Source organism: Lampetra planeri, chromosome 32 (genome assembly GCF_965212315.1).
Source record: "Lampetra planeri chromosome 32, kcLamPlan1.2.h2, whole genome shotgun sequence".
Taxonomy (NCBI): domain Eukaryota; kingdom Metazoa; phylum Chordata; class Hyperoartia; order Petromyzontiformes; family Petromyzontidae; genus Lampetra; species Lampetra planeri.
In genome coordinates this window covers 9,540,116-9,553,863 of record NC_136138.1, presented here as the reverse complement: position 1 = coordinate 9,553,863, position 13,748 = coordinate 9,540,116, and the positions used below count along the sequence as shown (strand labels likewise).

General features: G+C 48.1%; 1 non-coding gene across 1 annotated transcript; it reads right to left on the bottom strand.

Moving 5' to 3' along the window:
• Positions 1 to 4,127: 4,127 nt before the first annotated feature.
• On the bottom strand, positions 4,128 to 4,231 carry LOC144729510 (U6 spliceosomal RNA). Its single transcript, XR_013587712.1, has one exon. It is a non-coding gene; the product is annotated as a U6 spliceosomal RNA (small nuclear RNA).
• Positions 4,232 to 13,748: the final 9,517 nt, after the last annotated feature.

Sequence of the window (13,748 nt, the reverse complement as noted above, 5' to 3'; positions counted from 1 at the left end):
GTCTCACGGAGTCACTCGCCCAATGCGTAAATCATTCAATTCACCGCTTTATTATGTCTCTCTCTCCCTCTCTCTCCCTCCCCCGATTCCCTCTCCCTCTTTCCTCGGCTGTGATTGCAACACCCCCATGGCAAGCGATCAATGCTCAGGCACGTTAGCGCATCAGGCGTGCAAGCCAATCGCAAGCCGGAGGTGTTGTTGCTCGCATACCAGTGGCTGGCACCTGGGTGATCTGTGGCCGGGGCCAGTGAGGGAGGGGAGTAGCGGGGCGGGGGAGGGGGAAGGGGAGGAAGGAGAGCTCGGGCTGGGATGGCCACTGTGATCCGGACTCCCCGCTGATCAATTCAGCTCATTAACGAGTGCGTAATCCATTTAAAACGAGCCACACGCGAGCGCACACTCGCTCACACACTGGCAACTGGTCATCCGTGCCCTCCGTGTGAAGATGCTCCAGGCGCCAGGGACCTTCCTCTACGTGGGTGTCGAAATAATGAGATACAATCCGTTGATTGATGATAGTAGTTCGTTCAACTTACCAGACGCTTAATGAAAACATCAAGGTATGCAATGCGTCAAAGGGAGACCGACATCCACTGAGGAGGTGAAGCGATGAGATGGGCCAGGTATGCGGGATCATGAGAGATGGAAGTGGCTCAGGGATGTCTTCATCTAGCAGTGGATTGACCATGGCTGGTGATGACGATATTTTCCCATTTTTTTCCACAATTTCCCAGTCATTGCTTCGTAAAAAAAATGTTTTTTTTAACACTTCTGAGAATTTGCAACAATACCACATGGACTGTGCCTCCGAGCTCTTGGGGACTACCTGGAGAAAATTCCAGACATGATGGCGAACAAGTGGAGGTTATTTAACTTTTTGAAGCTACTAACATATGTTTGTTATCATCTTACTGTGTATTATCCGTTCATTTTCCATTAAAAACGATAGTCCCATATAAGTGTTAATATTTTTAAAGCACCCTGTATATAAAAAAAAAACTTTTGCAAATGAATGTTTCTTTTCTAAGAACAATGAAACGCTAACTTCTAAATTGTGATATCTTTGTTTGAGGGTAAATTATTCGTATAAATGCGTGTCACTTCGACGCTGATTTGAACGCATTTTAGAAAATGCTCCACGGAACGAGACGCGCTCCCAGCCGGGGAACGTTGATTCTCCGATTTGTAAATGTATACAATTCTCAGCCTTACAGCAACCACCATCGTCGACTGATCGCAAAGCTTGCGACAAAACACGGCAGCATGCATGCGCGATATGCATAATGTATACATTTTGCAAAGGGGGGGGAGGGTTGTGGAATCTGAATTATTGATGATAAGAGCACAGAATAAAATTACAATAGATGTCATGTCAACGTTGCAATCCTTGTTATTGTCGACCGAAATATCTTTATTCTGTTGTGCAAAAAATGTAAAGCCATGGCCAGGTTAGTCTGAATTTGTGATAAAAAAATATGTAAAAGAGGGGAAATAAATAAATAACGACATGCTAGTGAGCACCCTCGAAGCAGCAGCAGCACACATTTTGCAAAGTCAGACTGCAGTCATAATTGCTTGCCCATATCCGTGATAAGTGTCGTCTTACATGAGCTATGTTGGATTATTTTTAGCAGCACAATAAGCAGGTGCGCTTTATCCTATCCCTAAATACGCCCGACTCGTGTGCACGGCGTGTATGTGGAACTTCTTTCGCACAGTACGTAGCCAAACCTGTGTTAATCGGAGGCGCAAACGCATGACGCGTGATACAGCTCACCAACGTGTACACAGATATACAAGCAACATATGAACATACTTGTGGACATCTATGCGTAACAATGATCAGCCATGGTCAATCCACTGCTGGATGAAGGCCTCCCCCCAAAGCCGCCGCCGCTGCTGCCTCTCGCGATCCAGCGATGTAACAATCCACAAGAGCCACCAGCGGACGAGCTGATTAAATCGCTGCTCGGTGGACGTGCCCCGGGACGGGTTCCATCCCTTGACTGCCACTCCGCCTTTACTCTTGACCATCAACCTTCACACCAATACCTCCGATTCGCACGGTTGGCTACGCGCGGTGCGAAATAAGTTCAATGCACATTGCATACAACGCATCATCATCAGAACTGATTTTTTTGTTTTTAGTTTGTTGTCCTTCCCCCGCACCTCCGATTCGCACGGTTGGCTACGTACGGTGCGAAACAATCTCAGCATACGTACATCATCTGCACACGCAAACGTCCGGTCTACATTTCTTTATTCGTAATCCGTTAAATTTCCCACGACCGGACTAAGGCCCTCCTGTCATGGTCCTCCTCTATCCATGATCTCCGGCCACCTCCTTCCACTTCGCTCCGACAAATCTTCTATTCACTTTAATATGTTTTTTGTTCGTGTTTTTGTTGCGGTTGCACCCGATTCAAGAGCCGAATTGCTCACAGGGCTATACCTAATAAATGAACTTGAACTTCTAACCTCATCCCGGTAATTCATTTTCTGTCCACCTTTCATTGTTCCTTCGCTGCATTCGATCTCAATTGCACTCTTGACTCGTCTCTCTCTTGTGCCGTGTCTACATCCAAGTTCAGTTCACTTGTTTTTTCATGTTCTAAATGAATTCTCTATTCCGAGATTTGATTTCTCAAATCTTCAATTATAATGCATCCAACATTCTCCTATCCATGGGTCTGTGGCGTTACGTCTACATGTTAATGTGCAAATATCATTAAAACTAGATTTGCGTGCGCGCGTCTGTGTATTACATACGCAAACCCGCACGCACGGTTATGCAAGCTGCACTGGGAAGAATCGTGCTTGGATGGGCGACCGCTATTGCTCTTTCCTTTCGATATTAGAAAGCCACGTGAGCGATGCACTTCTAAAGCCAGATTGAAAACGAATTTCTTTAGAACTGCTTTTTGTGTTTGCTTTGTTGTCCGTCCCCGGCGCCTCCGCTGAGCGCGGCTGGCTACGTACGGCGCGAAAGAAGTCCAGCACACAAACAAGGTTGTCACAGGGCTGAGTGGCTCTGTGGTGGGCAGTGCAGTGCCGTGCCTCTATCCTTCTTTTTTTACGATCAGAAAAAAACAAGAAGATGCTCGGTGTAGTCGGAACTTTGCTTCGTTCATCATTGAGTTTTTTTTAGTTTTTTATGCTTTGCTTTCTGTACCCCCGCCCCCCCCCCTCTCTGCCCCCTCTCTCTCTACCCCCTCTCTTCCTACTCCATGTCGCGCTCTCTCTCTCGCTCTCTCTCTTGCTCACTCTCTCGCTCTCTCTTTTTTTTCTCTGCCTTCACCAGCGTGACCGAAGTTGCGGGCAAAAAAAACGAAAATACAAACGCCTTCGGCAGGCACTCGTCCAACAGTCGAGTAACAAGCAGGGCTGTCCTTGCGCACGGACGTTCAGAAAGAACACGCACAATAGAGCCCGCTCCTCAACGAAACTTCCACTGGATAATAGAGCAGAGGAGAGAGTGAATGCCACTTTAAAGTCACGTAAATGGCTGTTGAACAAAAAATGCCATTCGCCCTCCACGTGCGCGAACGTCAAATTGCACGTGGCGGTGGCGGTGGTGGATTTGGTGGCCCCGTTCCAATCCCACGTCTCATTCCCCTGACGCGGCTGAGAATTCGTGCCGACAGGACGCCGGGACACCCTCCTCACTCCGCCGCGGCAGTCCTTGGGGCAGCTAATTCCGATGACAATTAGAGGCTCGTTGGCGCGGCTGATTGATCGTCGACTGCCTGGCCGCCCCGCGCGGAGCCTTGAGCCGTCCAGAGAGGCTTGAACTCTGTCCGGAACGTGGCCGTCACCAGCCGATTGTTTTTTTTTATTAAAAGGCCGCCACATTCAACGCGCCCGCCTTCCAGCACGCAGGAAACCCGAGCGCGTGTGTGTGTATGTGTATAGGTGCTACTCGCTAACAGCACTTACCCCGACAGTCTGTGACAGGCTTTACGGGGGATCTTTGTCTGTATGTTGAACTTCTTTCGCACCGTGCGTAGCCACAGCGTGCTCATCGGAGGTGCGGGGAAGATCACAGGAGTGCTCTGATGGACGAGGGGGGTGGTTGTTTAAGGAGGAGCGTGGTGACCATGTTGGGGTAGAGCCACCATCCTCACTTCTCTCTCTTTTTTTTCTTCTTTTTTTTGCGTGTCATCCTTGCGCAGGGGCCATGCTAATCTTCTCTGTATCGTTCCAATTTTAGTATATGTACTGCCGGAGCAACTCCTCCTCCTCTCTCCTTTCGTGTGGTTACCAGCTGCGTCGGGGCGGTTTTTTTACCGCGTCTTGTACTGGACTCGCGTTTTGTTGTAATATAAAACGTGATGTGTAGATACAAATAAAGCGTGTGCCCGTGTTTACTATTATTGCTCATTTCATAGGTTCGGTAAAACGTCCTTTAAAAATAATAATCTATGACGAGAGAGGGAGCTGCAATTCGCGGAGAGCGTTATCTGCGTGGGTTTCTGTTGTTGTTGTTTCTCTGCAAGATTTGCTCCTGTTGTTGTTCGAGCAGGTTGCAGAGTGGGGATTAGGATTTAATTCGCAACGCCCGGTGGGCCCGGGCACCAGCACTTCTGGGTGACACCGTGAGTGAATTCAGATAGGATGATGAATGTACTGCGGGCTTCTGGGTTATGCCTCTAATCCACGGAAGAATCGATGAGTGGCCAATGGGCAGCTTTCGCGGAATAATTGGCGAAGAGTCGCAAGGGCCTTAGATTAGAGGTACAGTATTTCACTTATATAACCAATACGGATGTTTCTAAAACATATATAATTCTGCTAGACAAATAGAACATTAAGATTGGTCTGCAAACTGCGCCTATGATTAGTCTGGTAATAGCTTTTCTTACATCAGCTTTCTCTCACAGCGTTTCGATTGTCCGTAATACACACGTATCCATATGGCTGTATGTATATCACTTTATATTCGTGGAGTAAGTATATGTATGCATATTCTTGGTTCTTTCGGTAAAGTCACGCAGAAGGGAAACAATAAAGTAATAAAAATATTAAATATATTATTTTGCCAGACAAATAGAACATTAGTTTGCAAACTAAGTGAGAATTTGATTGTTTGATATTTTTATTATTTTTTTGTTTCCCTTCTACGTGACTTTACCGAAAGAACCAAGAATATGAATCCCTGCAGTCACGAAATTCATATGTATATAGTCAAAACACATGTCTTTAGAGTGTATAATATGTAGGTGGATGCAATCTGAACACTCGAGGCATTTCAGCACACTCAACAAAAGCCAACGTCTCACATTGTCTCCGTGTTCAAACAAGCGTTGAGTGGTGCTTGCATCCATTAGGGTCTCTGATCCAATGCTGCAAATTCCACATTTCTGCGGTCGGGACCAGTCTACTCTGGACAGACAAAATAAATGAAGTAGCTGGGTTGACAGAAGTGAATGGTTAAGCGCCTAAAACAAACCACAGACCTTCCATCATTATCTCATTAGCGTTGCCTCAGCTTTTTACGGTCCATAGTATCTGTTGTGAGACAGGGGTAAAGACAAATGCGGTGTCCTTTTAATATATACTCGAGGCATGTGAAATAGGTTTCATCAATAAACATTCGGCGTGTAAACACTGCATTCCTTTCTCTTACCGCGATTCGATGAATTGTAGCCATTCAGGTCAAGAATAAATTACCATTCTTACGATAATTCTACCATCCCGTTTGCACTGCATGCATTTTATCCCCATCTCGTTGGTAGAGATGCCTTCGCGTTATGTACCATTAGCATGTAATTTACATGTGCTTATTGATTAACCGGTGCATAATAGGTTTCATTGCATTTCATCTATTCATTACTCAACAGCCAAATAAATAAAAGCTGCTGTAAACCTGCAACTCGTGCACAATGAATAAAGTACGTGTACGCACGTTTTTGTGCGTTTTATCGTCAGTTTTGACTCTAATATATGATGTAAAGTAGCTCTTACCATATGGGGCGAAACGTCAGACATCATGGTACAACCCGAAAGTGAAACAGCACAACCACATACGTCGTGGCAATGCAGAGACACATGACACAACATCAAATGATTTTCATCCTTAAACAATCGTCAGGAAAGCATTGCCAGTGATCACCGCAGCTTTCTGTATCGGCAACGAGCCTTTGGGCCAACCTGTGGAAGAGTAGGCCAATTACCCTCCAGAGGGGCCTCTTGAGCTTGCTTCAGCGAAAGCCCTTGCAGCAGCAGCGGACATGAGCAAGCAATTTCATGACTGCACCTTTATCAATTATCTGATAATTGCATTGCATTTGTGCTGCTCGTCTTTTGGCGTTCTCTGGTCTGACACTGGTGAGACTAGGCCACTAAGGAGGATGTCTCTGGTGTAGGCCAAAGCGTTTCGAAGAAAATGTCAAATATTATCAGAGCGTGTTGGTTTGCATGTTTTACCACAAGTACGTGTGTGTGTGGTTAATGCAGCCTTGATTACTCGCAAGAGGTATCTATTTGGTGTTTGAACATCTTATCACCTCCTGTTTTATTGCCAGAAAGGGGCCGTCCATAAATTACGTCACGCGATTTTGGATGATTTTTTACCCCCCCCCTCGTAAAAGTCAGACCCCCCCCTAATATGACGTCACAAAGCTCTGCTCCCCCCCCCCCCCCCAAATAAAACATGCTTCAAATCGCTTTAAACTATTGACATTGTAGTGCGTATTTAATGTGGCGCTGCACTCTGATGTTGTAGGAGAAAACATTTATCAAAGAGTCTATTGAATTAAGCAGAACGTGTTGTCTATATTTATTTAAAGTTGCGCATTTTGATGGGACGTCACATTTCTCAAACACCCCCCCTCCCTCGTCACACATCGTCACAAATGTCTGACCCCCCCCCCCAGGTACGTGACGTCATTTATGGACGGCCCCAAAGGGTAACAATATTTGTTCAACTAATCATCTTTGTTTGTGCACAGCACACATGACAACACTGTGGAGTCGGCCAGTCCCCTTTGCCCAGACACTTGGCCCGTGTCACCAGACGTGTCACCAGACGGGCGGACAATTTACGAATTCATCTCGCTCTGCAAGGACTGCCGCGTTACAACCTCCCCAAACCAGATGAACCCACACAGCGCATTTGATAACACATTCCTGCAGAGGGAGCTGGTAGGAACGTTGGGTTGCTCGGTCAATGGCCAGGGTCAACGGCCAGGGCGTGGTGTATTCCGCAAATATGGCCGACTGTGAGGGCGGGCACAAGCCGGCGTGAGTAGGTTAAACGTTGAGTTTTATAAGGGCACCACGGGGTGACCAGCCCCTCCCCACCCAGCCCCACCCCTCCCACCCCCCACCCAGCCCCTCCCCACCCTCTCCACCAAACCCCTCCCCAACCTCCCCACCCAGCCCCACCCTCCCCACCCAGCCCCTCCCCACCCTCCCTTACCCCACCCAGCTCCACCCTCCCCACCCAGCCCCTCCTCACCCTCCCCACCCAGCCCCTCCCCTCCCACCCACCCCCCACCCAGCCCCACCCTCCCCACCCAGCCCCTCCCCACCCTCCCCACCCAGCCCCTCCCCACCCTCCCCTCTCCACTCAGCCCCACCCCTCCCATTTTTGGATGCACGATGGACGGACGGATACAATAATCCCCTGTGGGCTGGTGTAACCAGGAGGTTCCTACCAGTATAAGTTGGAGCCATTACCAAAACAGCACAAGCCCCACACCCCCCCCCTACTTAGGGTGTTTTTGAGAGTGTGTGTGCGTTACTCAGGAAAGAACACCACGGCGCGCACTGGCAGAAATCCAAAGCGCCTGGCCACCTCACACGCTCTCGCCAGAAACTTGTGCAGCTTTCAAACACGTGTCTGAGAAAACTATGGATTTTTTTCCCCCGAAGTTTACTCTCTCTCTTTGCCTTGCACTTTGGTGTAAGGCAGAAACTAATATAAATGTTGCGCACGCGGGCGCGTCATCTGATATGGGAATTGTTACAATGCCTGCCGGGAATGTTAGTCACCTACCAACAGCAGCCTGCCCGGTGTTCCTGTTCTTGACACGTAACACATTGCACTCTCCGTGGCTCTCTCTCTCTGTTGACCCTGGGGGGACATCTTCAGGAAACTGGGGGTACCTTTCTACAACAGCAGCAGCTTCGTATATGGGGTGGTGCCTTACCTGGCTAACAAGCGCCATGACCTCGCCAACTTCGCCTGTGCTCAGGCGAAGATGGCGGTGTACAGAACGAGAAAAACGATTCTGGAAGGTGACACTGACGGCTGCTCTGTGCTGCTTCCAGTGTTCAGAGGCCTGCTTAAGACACGGCTCCGGTTGGAGCACGCGTACCACACACATGTCGGTGATGTGCACGTCTTCTTCGAACGCTGGGGAGCCGGACAAGCCCCTCTCTGTACCAGCGTGGACGGCACCCTCGTGTTCACCTTCTGAAGCGCTCGCTTGTCACCGTGGCGTGCGTGGTGAACACCACCACCACCACGTGACTTTTCTTTCGTGTTGTGCGCGGTGCTTTTAGCGCCACAGCGCGTGGATTTGTAGCGTTTATTTTCATTTGTTTGCTGGTTGACTTTGTGTATTTCATATCGAAATCGCCTCCAGTGCTTTTGCTGCTGGCGGCAATAAAAGTTGTTTAAAAGTCAAAAAAGTATCTGTTGACCCTCGGTGCTTTAACAATGCCCGACCTTATATGCCACTTGTCATATTTATTGTTTGGGATTTTCATGACAGCGTCCAGCCCAGCCAATGTCACCCCATCAAAGTGAGTGTAATCACAACAGCAACAGTACCTTACAAAAATAGAAATAAACGTGAACAATTTCCACCCCTTTGCCAAAACACCGCTGGGATGAAGGCCTACCCCACGCCGTGTCAATCACGCGGCTTGTTTGACCATAATTAACCTCAATGCGGCCTGGTAAAGGACACGTGAGCTCAGGGCTCAGGTCAGCGCAGAGCGCTGTAGCCAGCAAACCACCGCTTCGCCACTCCGCCCACCTACCTCCACGTGACAACATACATACTGAATTTACACTATGAGACCTCATTTACCAGTGGCAAAATATAGTAGTAGGTTTTAACCCTTTCAACTGGTACAAAAACTGACACCTTTATACAAGGCATCATGTTTGCAATAACCACAACACAAGCAGTCAAAATGCAAACAAAAAGAAACAACTCTGATAATGATATGCACAGTATATATGCACTGTCCTTGAAGTTGATTGGTCCACACCCGAGACAGCTTTTCTTAGAGCCTAGTCTCCATTGGTGTTGGACCAGATGAGCTTTCAATACTCTGATAGTGCACTGTTTTTGAGTTGTACGCATTTTGGCGTCATCTGGTCCAACACCAATGGAGACTAGGCTCTAAGGAAAGCTGTCTCGGGTGTGGACCAATCAACTTCAAGGACAGTGCATATCATTATCATCATCAGAGTTGTTTCTTTTTGTTTGCATTTTGACTGCTTGTGTTGTGGTTATTGCAAACATGATGCCTTGTATAAAGGTGTCGGTTTTTGTACCAGTTGAAAGGGTTAAAACCTACTACTAATACATACTGAAGTTCAGTGCGAGAGAGTTAGACACGCTGCGCTTACCCCGAGCTTGAATCCCAGAAACACAAACATAAATGGCGTCCATAAGAGGACTGTGCCCACCTGCATTGGCCAGGGTGGTGACTTGTAATCATTTCTAGATTTGAAGCTTTCGTGACTGCAAGGATTCATATTCTTGGGTTTTTTTCGGTAAAGTCGCGTAGGTAAAAAATTAAAATAAAATAAAAATCACGACGTTTCGGAGGCAACACAAGCCTCCGTCTTCAGGTGGAACCGTCACAGCACGCTCGCTGTATCAAGTAAATGAGAAATTCCAAGAGAACCGACCCCGTATATATACTGGTTGAGGGGGGAGGGGCCAGGGTAGGCCCCTGGATAGGAGTTTTTTATTATTATGGTAAGGTCGGTGCGGCTGAAGCTACGGCTAGTATACATAACAAAGGACTTGTAATCAACAAACCCCATGAGCGACCTTCCGGTATTAGGAAGCCACTGGATATAGCCTCAACAGTCTGTTCAGGCTACACGGGGGATCTTGGTCTTCGCGTGTGACCGGATTTGTTGACTTTCATTAAACACCGCGGCTTTCCGGAGCGTCCCGTAATGTGGATAACTCGTTAATAATTTTCATTTTTTCGATACCAACATTCTTGCTAACAAGAGCGTGGACATGAAGTCCTTGTTGCGTCGCAATGTCCCCCGCAATTACGTGTTTGCCGTTGCGTAACCTTGGCACTGCATCAACACCGTTGTTGTTGCTGTTGTTGTTGCTGCCAAACAAACGAAACATAGCAAGGCAGACAAGAGACGAAGGAACCACGCTTGTGATCTGAGACGCGACTTACGTAAACTTTTAGTCACACGCCCCGGCTCATTCTTTTGAACGAGCGAGTGACAAAACCTCCCCTGCAAGACGAAAGAGGCGGTTCCTTCCCATTTCCCACGCTACTCCCCCCTGCCAGATCGTGCCACTGAGCAATGCGAGCTCTGAGCCAAGGACTACACCAGAGGTCGCAAACGGGTTTTGATTTCTTACCCGTACCCATACCCGGCCGCACCAGGGTCGCAAATGGGTACCCGTTCCCTACCCGTACCCTACCCGAAATGAGTGACAAACGGTTACTCATCAGTGACTCACGGCCTACCCGTACCCGTACCCGGCCGCACCAGGGTCGCAAACGGGTACCCGTACCCGGCCGGGTACGGGTAGCCGGGTATCGGGTAGGGTACGGGTATCGGGTACCCGGTTGCGACCTCTGAGCTACACCACCCAGTAAGTCGGGTGGTGCGTGGGGGTGTGGATCCAGGTTACGAAAAGATAAATAATTCCCCACCTCTGCCCCTGTATAGACACACAGAGTGTTGGGGCAAGTGATGTTAGCGAGTACCTATAAAGACCAGCACGGTGCATGAGAGGGTGATGGGGACATCACCCCACGCCTGGCCGCATTTGTCTCCCCAGTGTCGACGTTTCCACTAGGTGCCCACGTAAGGTTGAGTCAACCGACCTCAGGGAGGCCCAGGACCGGTTCGTAAATTCGTCACTGACGTTGGCCATGAATGGGGAGTCCAATTCTCGTCGCCGGATTCTGAGCGAGGTGCGCTAACCACCACACTACCGCTACCCAGATAAACAAGACAAATATCCACCGTATAGCCTTAACAGACTGTTGGGGCAAGTGCTGAGGGAGCACCTATGAAGGCTGGCACGGCACACGAGGTGGTGGGTGTCCAGCACCACGCCCGGCCGCCTTTGTCTCTCCAGTAGCAATGATTGTATACATCATATCACGTTTTCATTGCACAGGGACTGGTTCAAATAATCGTCACTGGCGTTGGCCGTGAGCGGGAATCAAACTCGGGTAGCGCAGCCATCCATCCAGTGGAGTAGTGTGGTTTGCAAAGGCCCTGGTGTAATGAATCAAATCGGGCCTCCTGTGCAATGTTTCACCCCTCATATTCGCAGCTCAGTGAATGGGCCCTCCAGCCCGTGGGTCTCGGTGCAGTTGCATTGCCTACACAAGCAATAGGGTGCCACGGTAGCGAGATGTTAACTGCCTCGCCTGGTATATATGAGGTCGTGGGTTCCATCCCAACGCTGACACCTGTATATTTAGAGTTTGCATGTCCGTGGTCGCGTGGATTTTTCTCCGGGTCCTCCATTTTTTCCCTCCACATTTAGAAACATGAATATTTGGCTGCAATAGATTTCCGTATGATAAGCCACTTCTTTAGGCTATCATGTGTGGCCAGGTCGCTTCTGAAGAAGAGCTATAGAGCTCAGTGGGCCTTACCTGGTAAAATAAAAAAAGAATACTATTTTACGTTATTTCTACCTACGTGACTTTACCGAAAGAACCAAAGAGTATAGAATACTAGTAGTAATAGCTACCCCACTGTTAGAGGCACTTAAATCCACAGATTCGTGTAGAGACCCTTGCACTCATACAGAGACAAATAGATTCACAACAGAGCCACAGACTCAGAAAACGACTCAGTGGCGTAGCGTGGCTGGCATAGACCCTGTTGCTAGGGTGGCCACCTGTTTGGGTTTGAGCCAGATTTCGGTACGTATCGATTCTGCCGGGGTTTGATCCAGTATGAGAAAGTGTTCGGCTGGCAGGAATTGATTTGTACTGAGATATGGTTACCGGTATTGTGTTTAACTTGATTCGAGTGTACCGCACAGAGACTTATGTTGATTGATAAATGTCTCTGGATTTGGTCTACAGTGGAAGAGGTCACAACTCTAACCTGCTGCAAAGAATGGAAATGGACATCCCCGTGTCCGATTTCCCATCTCGCATGTGGGGTCCCTCTGACACGTGGGGACTGCATTGCCTGCAGCCTTTGATAGCTTTGCTCCATCGTACGTTGAACTTATTTCGCACCGCACGTAGCCAACCGCACTAATCGGAGGTGCGGGGGAAGGACAACAAACTAAACACAAAAATCCGTTCCAAACAAATCAGTTTGTCAACCTACATGATTTAAAAGTGCATAGCTCCCAGTATCTTCCAAATATCGGAAAAAAGAGCGCTCCAGACGGCCGCAGTGTACAGGCTGTACTCCTGACAACATTAAATCCGGAACTTTATTTGTTTAATTCTCTTTGTTTCGTAGTTTTAAGGTGCAGTTGTGCCACCCCATTGGGCTGGTCCGTACCTGCCCACTGCTCTTCAGAGGTATAACGATTCACGCCGCCGGCGATTTGATTCATTGTCGGGATTCAGGATCGCAATTCGTTTTCCAGCCAATAATTATTATTTCTACTTTGTGGTGAATGTAGCGGCCGCTAGTGGCTGCAGGGGGCCACACAAACCGATTACATATAACATGCACGAATTACAAAACATCAATTCTTATGCACACAAATGCATGCATGTGTCGTGAGCTTAAGAATCCATAATCTACTGAACCAATGCATGTTACACCTCTACTGCAGCTTCCCTCCGGAGTGTCATCTTCGTCCAGAGCTGAAGAGGCGAAAATCGTATTAAAGCGATAACAGCGAGAATTGTCAACAAACTGAAGCCCACATCCTCACCAACCTCACCCAGCCAGCCCTTCGCACAGAGCCACACTGACCCTAACGCGGTGAGGCACGGGAATTGTATTGAAACCTTGGAGGAAAAAATGCTGACTTTACACACCTGGCCATTGTAAAAATGCAGTGGCATGCGTCAAAAGAAAGGTTACGCTGTGAGCCTGTTTGGATCTTTAAAATGTGTCATTGTTCACGCTGCTGCTCGCATGATCAGCGCGTCGTGCAGTGGCTGTGGCGGTCGTCCGAATGCCAAAAATGTCCGCACTTTTGACCCAGAGAGGTCTGCGAGACATCTCACCACTGAAGCAGCACACTGCAGCGAGTGTGGCGTGTGGTGGCATTCAGAATCACGCCCTTCGCCTTTCACACACAAACACGCAATCCACCACCGCGATGTCTTGCCTGTCTTCCCAACAAAGAAAGGTCTCTTCGCCAAAACGCAATAACTTCGCATCTCAGTCCATTGTAAAAAAAAACGAATACATCTGATATATGACCAATATTGTTGGCAGGATATAATGCCTTTAAAAAATAATAAGGTAATTAAAGCACATGTTATTCTTCACACAATGCAAGATGGCTTATATGGGAAATACATAATTAATTATTTTAAAACATATTCATATTGATGTACGAAATTACCGCAATTATGTA